Raw genomic sequence first — 18,192 nt, 5'->3', positions numbered from 1 at the left:
GCCGGTTCCTGGCCCGGTTCCGGTTCATGAACCGGCAGTTCCGAACCGCCGGTTAACAGCCGGGCCGGGTCGGTTTGTGCATGCCTACATCTACCTTTAAGAGCTTAAGAGCTATCTATTCAGTTCAGCTAAACCAAGCACCAGAAGCCTACAAGGTTTGATATGATTCATTATTCAAAAATAGTGATTGATGATAGTGACATTCTAATTTCGAGCAAATATACCTGAGGATCAGCTTCTCCCAGACTTGAAGCATTCATAGCTTTTGTTGCACAAAACTATCCCTGTCTGTCACGACCGCATTTTACTAAGAATAGTAAAACTCGGTTAATCGTGATTAGGGGTGGAAATTAAGAAGAGGTATATGGACAATTCATATGATCACAAAGCATCTCAAATGAAACACTTGAATAGGATACACTCGATCATAAAGATTCGAGTTAAAGGTTGTTTATTGAGTGTCAGAGTCATAGGGGGAAAAACAAGATTTAACTTGTTTAAATAGCACAGCGGAAACAATCGAACGTGGTTCCATGTATGAAGACATGAACCTCCGAGAGTACTATATAGACACAAGAGTAAGCCACACTTGGATCAGCACCCTCCACTCCATCACAGTTCAACCTGCATATTTAGAAATACATGCAGAACTGAGTATAAAGGTACTCAGTGAACATTGCCAAAAGATACAATTATACATTTAAAATATTGTCAAGCCATCAATCAAGTAATACTCGGGGGTTTTCATAAAAGCCCAAGCTTACCAAAATCTCATACTTAAAAATTCGATTGCGCAATCTAAGTTCTTTCTGTAATTCGTCGTATCTGAAACATCTGTGACGGGAAAGTAGCCACTTTCCACGGTCACCGGACCGGCCAACGCTTTCGATGACACACAGTCCACGTGTACACTAGTCCGAGTAGGGACTCTCCCCTTGCTGGACCCGAATTCGATTTATAAATTTTGGCATAGCACATTCGGTATAGCCTAAACAGATAGGCATTATCACAAATGTTAGAAAAGGAAACTTGTCAATAAGAATCAATTGTGTGATAAGGAAAGATTGCAATTAGAATCAATCACACAAATTAGGAGATTGATAGAATATTGTATAATCAATGTCTTACCATGTACATTATCTCCTTAACCCTATTTAAAGGGTGCCCTATTGTATAGAGAAACCATCTCATTCAATACAAATCATAGTGTTCCCTTCTCCCTAAATATGTCGATTATACCATTCAACATGGTATCAGAGCGGGTTAGGACTCAGAAAAGATATCATCATCGTCCTTGATACCTTTCTCGGTCCTTTCCCGTATCTTTTCCATTTTTTTTTCTTTCCCCGAACCTGTAACAACAAACATGTCAGACCAAGGAGATTGGAAATTGATAGAAACTACCAACCAGTCCATGACGGACGAATTTGCCCAGCAATTCGCCAACTTCATGCGCAATAGTTTTGCGATGAATCAAAACCAAAACGACCCACCAGAAATTGTTGTTGTGTCATACAAGATTGACACGCAGCCCCTCCACATCGGAGGAGATAAATTCAACGGAGAGAATTACGCTCTCTGGTCCGTACTTATGAAGGCGACAATAAGCGGTCGGGGAATGATATCTCACGTGACCGGAGTCCCAACTCCCCCACCGCGAACCGATCCAGCCTTCACATGGTGGCAACAGGCTGACCACTGTGTGTTCACATGGCTGACCCAAAACATTGAACCTCGACTAGTTGGTCGAATTTCACAACATCCGACGGCCAAGCACATCTGGGATGCGTTGGCCGTCACGTATGGAAGCGAAGGAGACAGAATCCAAGTATATGATCTCCAGTTCAAGGCAAGCACACTGAGACAGGGGAACAATTTATTAGACGAGATATGGAGCAAGTTGCAGGAGATTTGGATCTTAATCGGTTGAAAGAGCAGGTTTGTGTAGGTGTCGTTCAAGCAAGATGCGTCCTACTGATCAGTAAGGAAACCTCGGCTAAGCCTAGAACCTGGTATCAATAAATCCTCAACCCTCTTCTACTGGGTAGTATAGTGAAGGTAGGGGTCGAATCCCACAGAGATGGTGACTGTTGGAAAGATTGCGGTGATATTTTGGATGGTTTGGTTAGCTACCACGCTTGGGTTGAGTCTCTACCTAGACGGGAAATTAAGATGGTGTCCTACTGACTAGGAAGGGTGAATGGTGGTCGACATGTAGTGGTGTACGTGGAATTATGGTGAATGCGGTGTAACAGAAAATATGCGGAAAGTACTAGGTTTCTATAAAAGGCTAAACAGAAAAGCAGGGAATAAGTGGTAGTTGTGGTGACTAGACTGTCAGATCTGTATGGTATAATTAAAAGTAAAGGACAAAAGCAAAAATGTATCTAAAAAGTAAAGTGGTCCCCAACATCGGATATGGACATCATCTTCTTCAACAAACACAAACTAAATCAGAAGAAAAACAAACCAGATTCAGCACCATTAAAAACACCGATTAACAACTCAAGAACACAGATCTACAAATTAAACCTTAAACAAACAGATCGAAACCCGAAACTGCGATTACGCCCACTGGTCAACATGCAAGTATGCAGAAACCACGTGAACAGGGCTTTCTACACTTAACTAATTCAGATCTAAAAACTAAAGACAATCTAGGCTAGCAAACACAGAAAGTTTAACTATGTAACTTAAAACATGCGATTCAACACTGGAGATTACCGTAACAACTAGATCTAAATTATCTAGGCGGAAAGAAAAGAGAAAACGAAACGAACCAAAACGAAAACAACTTCATAGCACTTAGAAAACGTTTGGAATCACAACTAAAACTTTAAAGTACGAAATTGTTTGAGAACACAGCAGATCCAACGAAGGAAAACTAAATGCGAAAACTAAGAAAGCAAGTAAAAGGTGTTTTGCCACTTCGGGCGATAGAACAGTAACACGGCGGAAACAAGCGGGCTGGAACGAGAACTCTGGAACTCCGGCGAACTACTGGAACTCAAGTGACCATGGCTGTGGCGAGGAACGATAAACTCGAAAGATAATGCTGAAGGACTGATTGACCGAAGAGAGATTGCTAACTAAGTTTAGGAGTTAACTAACTACTTGATGATCATTCTCTCTCCAAGTGGCTTCTTTAATATAGGGAGGCCTCCCTTGATTTTTAGGGTCGACTCTCAGCGTGCAATGACTCTTTTGCCCCCTTGCTAGCGGTTGATCTTCCCAACTATCCTTCTTCTCCATCTCGAGCCTTTTTGGCAAGCATACTGATCAGGATGGCAACATCCCGACGCCTTTTTTCTCTTGAATTATTCCGAAGCTTCCCTACTGGCTAGAACACTCAACCTGCACACTTAAGCAACTTGTTTTGCAGATAAAGTTCAAACATGCACATCATACTGACCAGTAACCAAGGCCTAGAATGCGACTTATCAAACTGCTCACACTTACCACATGCTTGTCCTCAAGCGTGAAGACAAACAAAAGAAGTAAGCCGTATTCTAGCCTGGTTACTCCCCTGACCGACTCTACCTAAACTAGACTCTATACCACGACGCAAAGAAAAACACTTGAACAAACACAGAAAAACACACAATCAAACATAAAAAGACTAAAACACAAAGATTGGGCTATATTTTCAACCATCCCTCCCCTCGGGATTAGGTGCAATCCGGCCTTAGACAGCCTTGAACTTCCGCCACCCCCTCTTTCTTTCCCAGTCAGTATATCCGCTTGTCAAGATCGCCCAAACTCTCAGCCAAACACTAGGTTCACTCAGTCACTCATACCTTACCAGGAAGATTAGGACTGCATTCTCTCAATATGCTCAACCACAATTGCCTCGGACTTAGATCTCACGTGCAGCTACTGAAGGACTTAAAGGCTTGTAATGGGGCTATTGGTTGTAATGTTTTTGGGCGGATGTTCCTAAGACTCTAACGTTCAAAACTTCTACCTTATTTGATATGGGAGACCTGTGTGCACTTGGGCTCCTGGTTAGTAACTTTTCTTTCCTGGCGCTTCTGGCATGGGTTTCCTACCTTCTTCTTCTTTTTTGGGACCTGGGATAACTCCCTGGTCAATTTTCTTCCAGACTTTCGTGTACACTTTTCTAGCCAGTAAGCTTCATTCGCTTCATGCCTTGCACACACACAGTCCCAGTGGCTAGGGGTATTTATCTGGGTATAAAGAGTTAGAAAAGGAGTTCTAAAGGTGGGTTTTTTTTTGTGGGAGGGTGTTTCCTACTGCCTTCAGTGTTTGCCACACGCGGTCACTTCGCCCTAATCATTCTGTGGCATCCACTCTTTTCTTTTCTGGATATTGTGGAAAGTGGTTCCACTTTAAGCTTATAACTCACATTTTAAGAGGGCTTTCGTGTTTGGCTCTGAGGATGGGCTTTTCCCTCATACTTGCGTCATCTATCCTGGCTAGGAGGTACTAAAGGGGGTGGTTTCTGTTTTCCAGCATGTCTTATCTCCCTCAATTCCCCTCACCGTCAGCTCAAGACAGTTGAGTTTTAAGCCCAATCAACACAACAAATATAAAAAACTAAACCTAACAAAACACTAACACAAGCACAAACAGAAACCACACATACATCATACTGGCCATTGCGTCCCCCCTCCCACTTCACAAGTGTCTGCCCTCAGATAAGGCTGTGAAGAGGAAAAGGTAATGGCCAGTATGGTGGACACACAGATAAAACAACAACACAACATATTAACACTAAAACTTCTCACACTTAGACTATGGAATAGGCTAAGTGGAAGAGTTTGAAAACCTAAACAGAAACCAACAGACACAAAACACATATATATACAAACTCCTCACACTTAGGCCAGACAATGGGCTAAGTGTGAGGAAACATGCTTACGAAAAATACAAACAAGAGAACAACAGAAAGCATGCGTCCAGAAACAAACCCTTTACTTCTTACACTTAGACTATGAAATAGGCTAAGTGTTAGGAATGGGGTGTGCGCACATACACAATTTATACTACCTAAAAGCACAGAAAACAATAAAAATACGAAAAACTAAAGAGAAAGAATAGAAAAACTAACTTGCGGTCGGGGGGTGTGGTCTATTTGTGTCGCCTGCTCCTTCGCGGGGCAGGTGGTGCAGGAGATTGTTCCTTCTCGGTCCCAGCTTGCTCCTCATCTACGTCCGCCGGCTCCTCGGCCTTTCCTCTCTCTGTCTCGGGTTCTACTGGTACACTTGGTCCGGGATGCTGGGCTTCATGGCCCCTGTCTCCTGTAGCTTCTTCCTTCCTCTGGCTGGTTACTTCCTCCAATATCTCATCTATCACAGATGTCATCCTGTTCATCTCAGTTATCATCCACTGGATCTCCTCTCCTAGCTCGGTCACTATCATCTCCATAGTAACTTGCCTCTGGGTCAGTATACTCTGTCCCGCAGACTCCTTTAGGATCCTTTCCATTGCTGACGCTAACCGGATCATCTCTGCTCTCATCTGTCTGTTCTCTACTCTTATTTCGTCCATAGCCTTCTCAATCCTTTCTTGACGCTGCTCTTGTGCTGATGCCTCCCGGGCTGCTGCTACCCGTCCGGTGGGCAAAGCTTCATCCCCCATTGCATAAAAGCGTGGCACGCCTTGCCTTAAGTGGACCGCGTTCGTTCGGACGAACATGGGGGTATCAAACAAACCTGGGCCATCCACCATTGTCAAGGGGGATAAGTCCTCTCCCTCCGAGACGATTATATTGTTTCTCACAAAAGTTCCCAATAAGTGGCAAAGGGAAAGATTTCGTGTTGGGTGGGTGGCGATGAGGTGGCATTGGTACGTGGTCCAGAATCCCAAGTGCAACTTCCTGCCCTTCTTGGCACACCACAAGAGTTACAACTCCGTCATCGATGTTCTCACTGCCGAATTTGACTGTCCTAAAAGGTTGAAGTTTAAAAACAGTTGCAACAGGCGTAAAATAGGGTCGTTGAAATGGATGGACCGCGAGAGGGTGGACTGGAACTCTCCCGAAGCTTGGTGGGTTAACTCTGCCCATGCCTCATGGGGTTCAAACTCCACATGCCTGCGTGGGATTCCCCTCTCTCTATTCCTCCACTCCGAACTCAACGCCTCCTCCAAAGTACACATACCCATTCTTACCGTCCACTCGATTATATTCAGCTTAATTTCACTCCCAAACATCCTAAAACTGATGCACTCCTCGTCCAAATCAGTGGTGACTTTAAATCGAAAAGTCGAGAAAAATTCTTTGGCCAGCTTAACCGGGATATTCATAACCTCATTTTCCAACAGCCATTCGAAACCCAACGCATACAAAAGGGCGAGAAACGATTCGCGAGCTTTCAATTCATCTAAAGAAGGGAGATGAAGTACCTTCCCACTCTTGATTTGCTTGCTTTTGTCGTCCTTGGTGCGGTAAGCGGCCTTGAGCTTCTTGGAGTCGAACAACTTCATCTCTTCTACCACGTCGTCAGTGAGGTCAACCGTCCACCTCCGGTATCTTAATCTCTCTACCGGTGGGTGGACTAACTCTCTATGATCATCCAAGAGCTGTTGTTCAATGTACTGCTCATCGGCCAGAGAGATGTTGCTGTCGGAAGATGATTCAGTGCTAGCTGTATACTCGTCGTCACTCAACTCCCGCCGGCTTGGTGGAGTTCTTTGAGTTGCTTCAGTAATGACGATTCCGGTGTTCACGATACGCGGTTTCTTGGTACTAGGTTGTTTCCTCATAACGGCCTTGCCTTTTCGTTTCCTCTCCTCTTTGTACCGGACTTCCTCCTGGGTAGTGGGGCTACTATTTACCTTGGTGTCGTCCTTCTCCGGTCTTTCGGGGCTAACTGCCTTGGATGGGAGGTCCGGACCCTCAGCCATCCGTTCAGAGAGGGTTCCTCGACCACCATTTCGGCATCCTCTGGGTCGGCAAAAGGTGAGGACTCCTCCCCAGGTTTTGTGGGAGTTGTCCGTTCGTCGTCACTCACGATCTCCAGCGGATCTGCCGCCGTGTTCGGTTTCACCCTGCTGGATGCCCACTTACCCAAACATCGTTGCGACACCCTTTGTGGTTTGGGCCGGTCTACCTTGGAATCCGTCTTCACTACCAGTCTCCGCTTGACGGGAATCGGCTTTACTACCTGAGGTGCCATTGGGGTAGGTGCTTCTACTTCTGGTTCTGCTACCTCTGTTTTTGTTTCTGTTTCCTTGGCTTCCGTAATCGTATTACCCTTCTCTTCTTCCGGCTGGTATGCCGGGCTTTCTGGCTCACTTACTCCCCTTGTCTCTTCACTCACGCCTACTGCCTTCGAAGCGGGGTCTAGACCCTCAGCCTCCGAGGTAGTAGCTTGTGCTGCTTGGTTCACTTGGTTCAAAATGGAATCGAACTCCTGATCAGTCATAAGAGTCCGCTTCTGGGCTGACTCGTTCAGATCTAAGTCCTCCCTTGCCACTTCTTGAGATACCGGCTCCGCTTCGGGCGTCTTCTCCGTTCCGCCGCTTCCCTCTTTTCTTTTCCTTTTGCTGTATCGTACTGGCCAAGGATCTCCATGTTGGGCAGAAAGTACTACTCTTCCAGTCGTGGCTGAAGCTCATGCCTGGGAAGCTCAAGTCAAAATGGACAGGGCCTTATGTCATCACCTCACTCCGTTCCAATGGAGCAGTGGAAATTTCAGGGAGTTTTCCTAACTCTGAACCTTTTATTGTGAATGGGCATAGGCTGAAAATATTTAGGGAGAATAGTGAGGTGGGTGTAGTGGATGAGATTCCACTGCAACCACGAATTTTGGCCGCATACTGATCAGCAGGATAGGAATTTGGGATTCCACGGGGTCTATTCTTTTGCAAGTATAAGTGCACTGACCACGTAGAATTCCAGATTGCCTATGGGAAATATAAATATTGTAAATACGTAGCGATTAATCTCCGTATGCAAGATAATTTCTAAAAATCCAAAAATATTTTCGGGCCTTAATTTTAATTTGGAGTACGTATTGAAAAAAAAATTGCCTATCTGGTGCTATTTCAGATTTTATTTAAGGGCCCATTTGATTTATTTTCCTTATTAGGTGAGTATAGGGGGGATTATGGAGAGGACAAAAATTTGAATTAAAGTTGGTGCAGCTTTTGCAGGGTGGCAGCGGCTGGGAGAGGCGCGTGAGCAGAGAGAAGACCAATCAGGATCCGGCATTGTCAACCGTCTCTCGCTTGAAACGACGCGACCGGTCACCTTCCATAGCCGGTTTCAACTACCCACAACCGCACTCTCTCTCCAAAATAACTATACCGTCTCACCCATTCTCCCTCACAAACCCTCATTTACATTTTCTCTCCCAAAGATTTCTTCCCCATTTCCACCAGTTTAAACCCTACTTGCCACAACCAAATCGCAATTTTCAATCATGGGTAAGAAAGCGTTTGCCAGGAAGATCAAACCCCGCCGCCAAGAAATCCCGGAGGAACAACCACCGCAGCCAAGCCCACCAGCGCCTGCCGCTCAGCCGCCACCCACGATTTCTTTAGACGCCATAATGGCATTTCTGCGCCAACAAGACCCGACAAGGGACTGGACGACAACGCTGACTAGTTTTGGCCAAACGGGAGGCGTAGAAACCGCAACAAGTGAAGTTCCGCCTGCGCCGGTCAGCCATACAGCAGTACATTCAGAGGAGGGAACTCCCTTGGCGACCGCGCCATCAGAAACCTCGGTACTGAATTCGGCAGAACTCGACGCCATCGCTGCCCACTACGACTCCGGCCTTGAGGAGCATGAGGAAAAAATGACTCAAGAGGGAAGCGGCGGAACGGAGAAGACGCCCGAAGCGGAGCCGGTATCTCAAGAAGTGGCAAGGGAGGACTTAGATCTGAACGAGTCAACCCAGAAAAGCCCGGCATACCAGCCGGAAGAGGCAGCAGAACCAGAAGTAGAAGCACCTACCCCAATGGCACCTCAGGTAGTAAAGTCGATTCCCGTCAAGCGGAGACTGGTAGTGAAGACGGATTCCAAGGTAGACAGGCCTAAACCACAAAGGGTATCGCAACGATGTTTGGGTAAGTGGGCATCCAGCAGGGCGAAACCGAACACGGCGGCAGATCCGCTGGAGATCGTGAGTGACGATGAACGGACAACTCCCACAAAACCTGGGGAGGAGTCCTCACCTTTTGCCGACCCAGAGGATGCCGAAATGGTGGTCGAGGACCCTCTCTGGTGCAAGTGGATCAGGGTGTGGAAACTGAACGGATGGATGAGGGTCCGGACCTCGCATCCAAGGCAGTTAGCCACGAAAGACCAGAGAAGGACGACGCCAAGGTAGAGAGTAGCCCCACTACCCAGGAGGAAGTCCGGTACAAAGAGGAGAGGAAACGAAAAGGCAAGGCCGTTATGAGGAAACAGCCTAGTACCAAGAAACTGCGCATCGTGAACACCGGAATCGTCATTACTGAAGCAACTCAAAGAACTCCACCAAGCCAGCGGGAGTTGGGTGACGACGAGTATACAGCCAGCACTGAATCATCTTCCGACAGCAACATCTCTCTGGCCGATGAGGAGTACACTGAACAGCAGCTCTTGGATGATCATAGAGAGTTATTCCACCCACCGGTAGAGAGATTAAGATACCGGAGGTGGACGGTTGACCTCACTGACGACGTGGTAGAATAGATGAAGTTGTTCGACTCCAAAAAGCTCAAGGCCGCTTACCGCACCAAGGACGACAAAAGCAAGCAAATCAAGAGTGGGAAGGTACTTCATCTCCCTTCTTTAGATGAATTGAAAGCTCGCGAAACGTTTCTCGCCCTTTTGCATGCGTTGGGTTTCGAATGGCTGTTGGAAAATGAGGTTATGAATATCCCGGTTAAGCTGGCCAAAGAATTTTTCTTGACTTTTCGATTTAAAGTCACCACTGATTTGGACGAGGAGTGCATCAGTTTTAGGGTGTTTGGGAGTGAAATTAAGCTGAGTATAATCGAGTGGACGGTAAAAATGGGTATGTGTACTTTGGAGGAGGCGTTGAGTTCGGAGTGGAGGAATAGAGAGAGGGGAATCCCACGCAGGCATGTGGAGTTTGAACCCCAGGAGGCATGGGCAGAGTTAACCCACCCAGCTTCGGGAGAGTTCCAGTCCACCCTCTCACGGTCCATCTATTTCAACGACCCTATTTTATGCCTGGTGCAGCTGTTTTTAGACTTCAACCTTTTAGGACAGTCAAATTCGGCAGTGAGAACACCGATGACGGAGTTGTACCTCTTATGGTGTGCCAAGAAGGGCAGGAAGTTGCACTTGGGATTCTGGACCGCGTACCAATGCCACCTCATCGCCACCCACCCAGCACGGAATCTTTCCCTCTGCCACTTATTGGGAACTTTTGTGAGAAACAATATAACCGTCTCGGAGGGAGAGGACTTATCCCCCTTGACAATGGTGGACGGCCCAGGTTTGTTTGATACCCCCCTGTTCGTCCGAACGAATGCGGTCCACTTAAGGCAAGGCGTGCCACGCTTTTATGCAATGGGGGAGGAAGCTTTGCCCACCGGACGGGTAGCAGCAGCCCGGAGGCATCAGCACAAGAGCAGCGTCAAGAAAGGATTGAGAAGGCTATGGACGAAATAAGAGTAGAGAACAGACAGATGAGAGCAGAGATGATCCGGTTAGCGTCAGCAATGGAAAGGATCCTAAAGGAGTCTGCGGGATAGAGTATACTGACCCAGAGGCAAGCTACTATGGAGACGATAGTGACAGAGCTAGGAGAGGAGAACCAGCGGATGATAACTGAGATGAACAGGATGGCATCTGTGATAGATGAGATATTGGAGGAAGTAACCAGCCAGAGGAAGGAAGAAGCTACAGGAGACAGGGGCCATGAAGCCCAGCATCCCGAACCAAGTGTACTAGTAGAACCCGAGACAGAGAGAGGAAAGGCCGAGGAGCCGGCGGACGTAGATGATGAGCAAGCTGGGACCGAGAAGGAACAATCTCCTGCACCACCTGCCCCGCGAAGGAGCATGCGACACAAATAGACCACACCCCCGACCGCAAGTTAGTTTTTCTTTTCTTTCTCTTTAGTTTTTCGTATTTTTATTGTTTTCTGTGCTTTTAGGTAGTATAAATTGTGTATGTGCGCACACCCCATTCCTAACACTTAGCCTATTTCATAGTCTAAGTGTGAGAAGTAAAGGGTTTGTTTCTGGGTGCATGCTTTCTGTTGTTCTCTTGTTTGTATTTTTCGTAAGCATGTTTCCTCACACTTAGCCCATTGCCTGGCCTAAGTGTGAGGAGTTTGTATATATATATATGTGTTTTGTGTCTGTTGGTTTCTGTTTAGGTTTTCAAACTCTTCCACTTAGCCTATTCTATAGTCTAAGTGTAAGAAGTTTTAGTGTTAATATATTGTGTTGTTGTTTTATCTGTGTGTCCACCATACTGGCCATTACATTTTCCACTTCACAGCCTTATCTGAGGGCAGACACTTGTGAAGTGGGAGGGGGGACGCAATGGCCAGTATGATGTATGTGTGGTTTCTGTTTGTGCTTGTGTTAGTGTTTTGTTAGGTTTAGTTTTTTATATTTGTTGTGTTGATTGGGCTTAAAACTCAACTGTCTTGAGCTGACGGTAAGGGGAATTGAGGGAGATAAAACATGCTGGAAAACAGAAATCACCCCCTTTAGTACCCTCATAGCCAGGATAGATGACGCAAGTATGAGGGAAAAGCCCATCCTCAGAGCCAAACACGAAAGCCCTCTTAAAATGTGAGTTATAAGCTTAAAGTGGAACCACTTTCCACAATATCTAGAAAAGAAAAGAGTGGCTGCCACATAATGATTAGGGCGAAGTGACCGCGTTTGGCAAACACTGAAGGCAGTAGGAAACACCCTCCCACAAAAAAAAAACCCACCTTTAGAACTCCTTTTCTAACTCTTTATACCCAGATAAATACCCCTAGCCACTGGGACTGTGTGTGTGCAAGGCATGAAGCGAATGAAGCTTACTGGCTAGAAAGGTGTACAAGAAAGTCTGGAAGAAAATCGACCAGGGAGTTATCCCAGGTCCCAAAAAAGAAGAAGAAGGTATAAGGGTGGCGAAGCCACAAACAAAAAAAAAAGAAGGAATAAGGATGGCAAAGCCACAAGGAGCTACTAATCAGTAGGAAACCCATGCCAGAAGCGCCAGGAAAGAAAAGTTACTAACCAGAAGCCCAAGTGCACACAGGTCTCCCATATCAAATAAGGTAGAAGTTTTGAACCTTAGAGCCTTAGGAACATCCGCCCAAAAACATTACAAACCAATAGCCCCATTACAAGCCTTTAAGTCCTTCAGTAGCTGCACGTGAGATCTAAGTCCGAGGCAATTGTGGTTGAGCATATTGCGAGAATGCAGTCCTAATCTTCCTGGTAAGGTATGAGTGACTGAGTGAACCTAGTGTTTGGCTGAGAGTTTGGGCGATCTAGACAAGCGGATATACTGACTGGGAAAGAAAGATGGGGTGGCGGAAGTTCAAGGCTGTCTAAGGCCGGATTGCACCTAATCCCGAGGGGAGGGATGGTTGAAAATATAGCCCAATCTTTGTGTTTTAGTCTTTTTATGTTTGATTGTGTGTTTTTCTGTGTTTGTTCAAGTGTTTTTCTTTGCGTCGTGGTATAGAGTCTAGTTTAGGTAGAGTCGGTCAGGGGAGTAACCAGACTAGAATATAGCTTACTTCTTTTGTTTGTCTTCACGCTTGAGGACAAGCATGTGGTAAGTGTGAGCAGTTTGATAAGTCGCATTCTAGGCCTTGGTTACTGGTCAGTATGATGTGCATGTTTGAACTTTATCTGCAAAACAAGTTGCTTAAGTGTGCAGGTTGAGTGTTCTAGCCAGTAGGGAAGCTTTGGAATAATTCAAGAGAAAAAAGGCGTCGGGATGTTGCCATCCTGATCAGTATGCATGCCAAAAAGGCTCGAGATGGAGAAGAATGATAGCTGGGAAGATCAACCGCTAGCAAGGGGGCAAAAGAGTCATTTCACGCCGAGAGTCGACCCTAAAAATCAAGGGAGGCCTTCCTATATAAAGAAGCCACTTGGAGAGAGAATGCTCATCAAGTAGTTAGTTAACTCCTAAACTTAGTTAGCAATCTCTCTTCGGTCAATCAGTCCTTCAGCATTATCTTTCGAGTTTATCGTTCCTCGCCACAGCCATGGTCACTTGAGTTCCAGTAGTTCGCCGGAGTTCCAGAGTTCTCGTTCCAGCCCGCTTGTTTCCGCCGTGTTACTGTTCTTTCGCCCGAAGTGGCAAAACACCTTTTACTTGCTTTCTTAGTTTTCCCATTTAGTTTTCCTTCGTTGGATCTGCTGTGTTCTCAAACAATTTCGTACTTTAAAGTTTTAGTTGTGATTCCAAACGTTTTCTAAGTGCTATGAAGTTGTTTTCATTTTGGTTAGTTTCGTTTTCTCTTTTCTTTCCGCCTAGATAATTTAGATCTTGCTGTTACGGTAATCTCCAGTGTTGAATCGCATGTTTTAAGTTACATAGTTAAACTTTCTGTGTTCGCTAGCCAAGATTGTCTTTAGTTTTTAGATCTGAATTAGTTAAGTGTGGAAAGCCATGTTCACGTGGTTTCTGCATACTTGCATGTTGACCAGTGGGCGTAATCGCAGTTTCGGGTTTCGATCTGTTTGTTTAAGGTTTAATTTGTAGATCTGTGTTCTTGAGTTGTTAATCGGTGTATTTATTGGTGCTGAATCTGGTTTGTTTTTCTTCTGATTTAGTTTGTGTTTGTTGAAGAAGATGATGTCCATATCCGATGTTGGGGACCACTTTACTTTTTAGATACCTTTTTGATTTTGTCCTTTACTTTTAATTATACCCTACAGATCTGACAGTCTAGTCACCACAACTACCACTTATTCCCTGCTTTTCTGTTTAGCCTTTTATAGAAACCTAGTACTTTCCGCATATTTTCTGTTACACCGCATTCACCATAATTCCACGTACACCACTACATTCACCCTTCCAATGTAAGTTCTGATAACCCTGCTTCTCCAGTTTTCTTTTTTACTGATGATGTAAGTGTTGAGGAAGAAGTAGGCCCCGATGTGGTGAACACGGTTGAAGAAACCAGTGGGATAGAAGAAGTTGAAGGAATTGACCCTGACACAGGAGGGTACATTCTTCCACCCCGGGCTAACATGGGGGTTCCGCTAAAAAGGTATACCCCGGAGAGAGTTAACAGGAAGGCTCGCTACTCTGTTGCTTGCCTAGTTACGAGTCACCTGAGCGAAATGGCTCAAGCATTTGAGAAGGCACTGTATGAGGAGGAAAAGATCCCACAGTCATGGGAAAAGGCTATGCAACATAAGCACTGGAGAGAGACAATGCAAAAGGAAATAGACGCACTGATCCGGAACGACACTTGGGAAACATGCATCTTACCCAAAGGAAAACGGCCTGTAGGATGTCGATGGGTTTTCACTATCAAGAGGAGACCAGATGGCTCAATTGAAAGGTACAAAGCACGCTAGTCGCGAAGGGCTACACCCAGACATAAGGGGTAGATTATTCAGAAACTTTCTCTCCGGTGGCCAAGATGAACACAATTCGAGTCCTATTGTCTGTGGCGGCAAATAAAGATTGACCACTATACCAGTTCGATGTGACGAACGCCTTTCTTCATGGTGAGTTAAAAAAAGAAGAAGAGGTGTATAAGGAGGCCCCTCCAGGATTCGCAGCAGATTTCAAGATGGGGGAAGGATGTAGGCTAAGGAAAACTTTGTATGGGTTAAAGCAGTCCCCAAGAGTATGGTTTGAGAAGTTCGTCGGGGCAATGATTAGCTATGGATACAAACAGAGCAACTCTGATCATACTTTGTTTCTGAAGAGAAGAGGAGATAGGATCACTTGCTTAATCATATATGTCGATGATATGATTATCACAGGTGACGACTTGGAAGAAATTGAGAACTTGAAGAAGAATCTATTTCAGGAGTTTGAGATGAAGGACTTAGGGGATCTCAAATTCTTTCTTGGGATCGAGGTGTTGAGATCTCAGAGAGGGATCTTTCTAAGGCAGAGAAAATATATTCTGGACATTCTTGCGGAAACAGGGCTCCTAGAGTGTAAACCGGACAATACGCCCATAGCAGTTAATCATGGATTGCAGATTGATGATAACGCCGAGTTAACCGATCGAGGGCAATATCAGCGACTAGTTGGAAAGCTTATCTACTTATCGCACACTAGGACAAACATTACCTATGCCGTAGGGGTCGTGAGTCAGTTCATGCATAAACCACAGACGGATCATATGGAGGCAGCGCTCAAAATTTGTCGATATCTGAAGGGAACAACGGGACATGGAGTACTATTCTCTAGAAATGGGAACCTTGATATTCATGGATACACATATGTTGATTGGGCCGGGAATCCGAATGATAGGAGGTCCACCGCGGGGTATTTTACCTTTGTTGGGTGTAACTTGGTGACTTGGAGAAGTAAAAAGCAGAAAGTGGTGGCTCTTTCCAGTGCCGAGGCAGAGTTTCGGGGTATCAAAAGTGGATTAACTAAGATAATGTGGCTAAGAAGGCTGATGAAGGAAATTGGTCTCTCTCCAAGAAAGAAGTGCCGACTATACTGTGATAACAAGGCCGCCATAAGCATTTCAGAAAACCCAGTTCAACACGATCGAACCAAACATGTCAAGGTGGACAGACACTTTATCAAAGAAAACATCGAAAGGGGAATTGTTGAGCTACCATTTGTTCGCTCAGAAGATCAGCTTGCCGACATGTTGACGAAGACAGTCAACACGAGAGCCTTTGGAGATAGTCTTTGCAAATTGAGTATTGGAGACCCCCCACTCAATTTGAGGCAGAGTGTTAGAAAAGGAAACTTGTCAATTAGAATCAATTGTGTGATAAGAAAAGATTGCAATTAGAATCAATCACACAAATTAGGAGATTGATAGAATATTGTATAATCAATGTCTTACCATGTACATTATCTCCTTAACCCTATTTAAAGGGTGCCGTATTGTATAGTGAAACCATCTCATTCAATATAAATCATAGTGTTCCCTTCTCCCTAAATATGTCGATCATACCATTCAACAACAAACAAATCATTTATGGCAAGACAACGTCATTTGCATAAATAAATGTTATCTCAAATATACTTCATATTTTAATCCACATTGGTATGTAGGATAGAAAAGTTCACCTCGTATGCTTCCAAACTTCGTAAAACAATATTAACTCACTTGGAGTTAAAATCCTTGCAATGAACCTTGTCCAATAAAAGATATTAATCTATTTAGCTCCAAGAAATAAATACAAGCAGATGAATGCACCTATGATATACATCTTATTTTCTTCTCTCTTTCATAACTCATTCACTTTTACTAAATCCGAAATTTAATTCTGGGCATCAATTAATCAAGAGATTAATTAACTCGATAAATTCAAGTATTTTAACTTGAATAAAATTTGTAAGATCGCTCATTTAAATTAATTCAAGAGAACTTAAGCCCAAGTAATTAATTCATTCGATTCATTAACTAGCTTAATTGTAGTTGTGGTTATTATCTTGGCCCAATATAATTAACTTATACTAGCCCGCAAGCACATAAATTAAAAGATTTGGGCTTTGTTAAATTAATTACTATAAGCCCAAACAAAAGAATCAATAAGAGAGCCCAAGTAAAATAAAAGCTCCCTCAACCCCGCACACATGAATTTGCCTCTCTCTCTCTACTGCGTTCTCACCCTCTCACCCAACTCTCTTTCTTTTTTTCTTTTTCGCCAAACAAGACATAGCATCGGATTTCTTCACGATCGGGGGTCCAAAATATATCCGATCGTCCCGAAGTTTTAACCAAAGGTAGATGACTCATAAAGAATTATTCCTACCTAAGGAGATCTAATTTCAACAGTTCGATCATCTATTATTAAGCTTTTAAGTGGCTTTCGTTTCAACAGTAGCAATGTCGGTTTTGTACACGATCGGAGGTTCAAATATAGTCCGATTGTTCTGAAATTTTAAGGGAAGGTAAACAACTCATTCTATTTCATTTTGACCGAAGGAAATTATATTTGAACGGATGGATTTAGCGTTATTAATTTCCTAAGGTGCTGCCATTTTAAAGATGCTTATTCCCAAAATAACCAAAAGATGATAGTTTTCACTTGTTACTGAAAGGACGAAAATTGGATTGTGTGATACTAAAGTGAGCATGCTTGGCTATGATTTATGCTCCAAAGAGTTTTTGGGTTTCTCTTTTCTGAAAAAAATGCATGCTTGAAGCAATATGAGTTTTTGAATAAAAGACTTACTTAAATGAAGAGATGCAAAAGCTCGTTGAAAGCACTTCGTTCTTGCTTGGAAACCTTCTCGTGAAAGACGCTTTTAAGCGTGTAGTGTTTGAAAGTGTTTGATGAGATGATTGGTGAAGAAAACAACTCCCCTCTTTATCGTAAGATTTCTCCGACAATGTACGCAAGGAAAATAAATGTGGCGACTGTAGAAATCTTTTCTTTTTCAAAAACATATCTATTTTTGCATGGGATTTCTCATTATAGCATGTCTGATATCATTCTGCGTGTAAATGAATGGCGTGTTGCCAAAATCTTACACTGTGCATAAGTCGTGCAATAATAAGATTTAAAAGATGTCAAATCATTTCATATTACGCCTTTTCACATGCTTAAGATAAAAGAAGAGCAATAGTGCATGTTGGATTTTTAAAACGTTTCTGCATTATATGTGAGTAACTATTCATCGCACTATTTCACACTAATCATACTATTCACGGCACTATTTGTCGGTACCTTTTTACCGTGTATAAATTACTACGTGCTGACGGATCTTTTCATTCCTAGGAGCATGCTTCAAGAATTGGAGTTTCTCCAATAATAGAGCACCAACTATGTGTAGCTCGTCTTTGTAATAATATAGCTATACTTGGAGCATTCTCCACTTGTAGAGAAATGACTCTATTTTGTAAATAGACATTTAATATCTATTTGAACTATAATTGTACTCGGGCAATTATTCACTAACTTATATTTCCTTGCACGACAAACTTGTTGAGCATAATTACTTTTTACCGTCCCGAATTACTTTTTCACATTGACACTTTTTCATGAGCTGAGCATAGTCTTGTTGGTTGCGCATTGAGGCCAGTCTAGATAGAACCTCATTGAAGCCCTACGGTAATCCTCTAGCGGGGGGCTTGGTCACCG

At 44.0% G+C, this 18,192-nt stretch overlaps 1 long non-coding RNA gene across 1 annotated transcript; it reads right to left on the bottom strand.

Moving 5' to 3' along the window:
• Positions 1-282: 282 nt before the first annotated feature.
• On the bottom strand, positions 283-17,365 carry LOC121807612. The gene is made up of 3 exons (XR_006051849.1): positions 17,284-17,365; positions 16,172-16,237; positions 283-624 (listed from the first exon to the last, which is right to left on the bottom strand). It is a non-coding gene; the product is annotated as an uncharacterized LOC121807612 (long non-coding RNA).
• Positions 17,366-18,192: the final 827 nt, after the last annotated feature.

The sequence above is a fragment of the Salvia splendens genome, chromosome 6 (genome assembly GCF_004379255.2).
Source record: "Salvia splendens isolate huo1 chromosome 6, SspV2, whole genome shotgun sequence".
Lineage (NCBI taxonomy): Eukaryota > Viridiplantae > Streptophyta > Magnoliopsida > Lamiales > Lamiaceae > Salvia > Salvia splendens.
The sequence above is the reverse complement of the archived record's forward strand: the minus strand, read 5'-3'. Positions and strand labels throughout refer to the sequence as shown.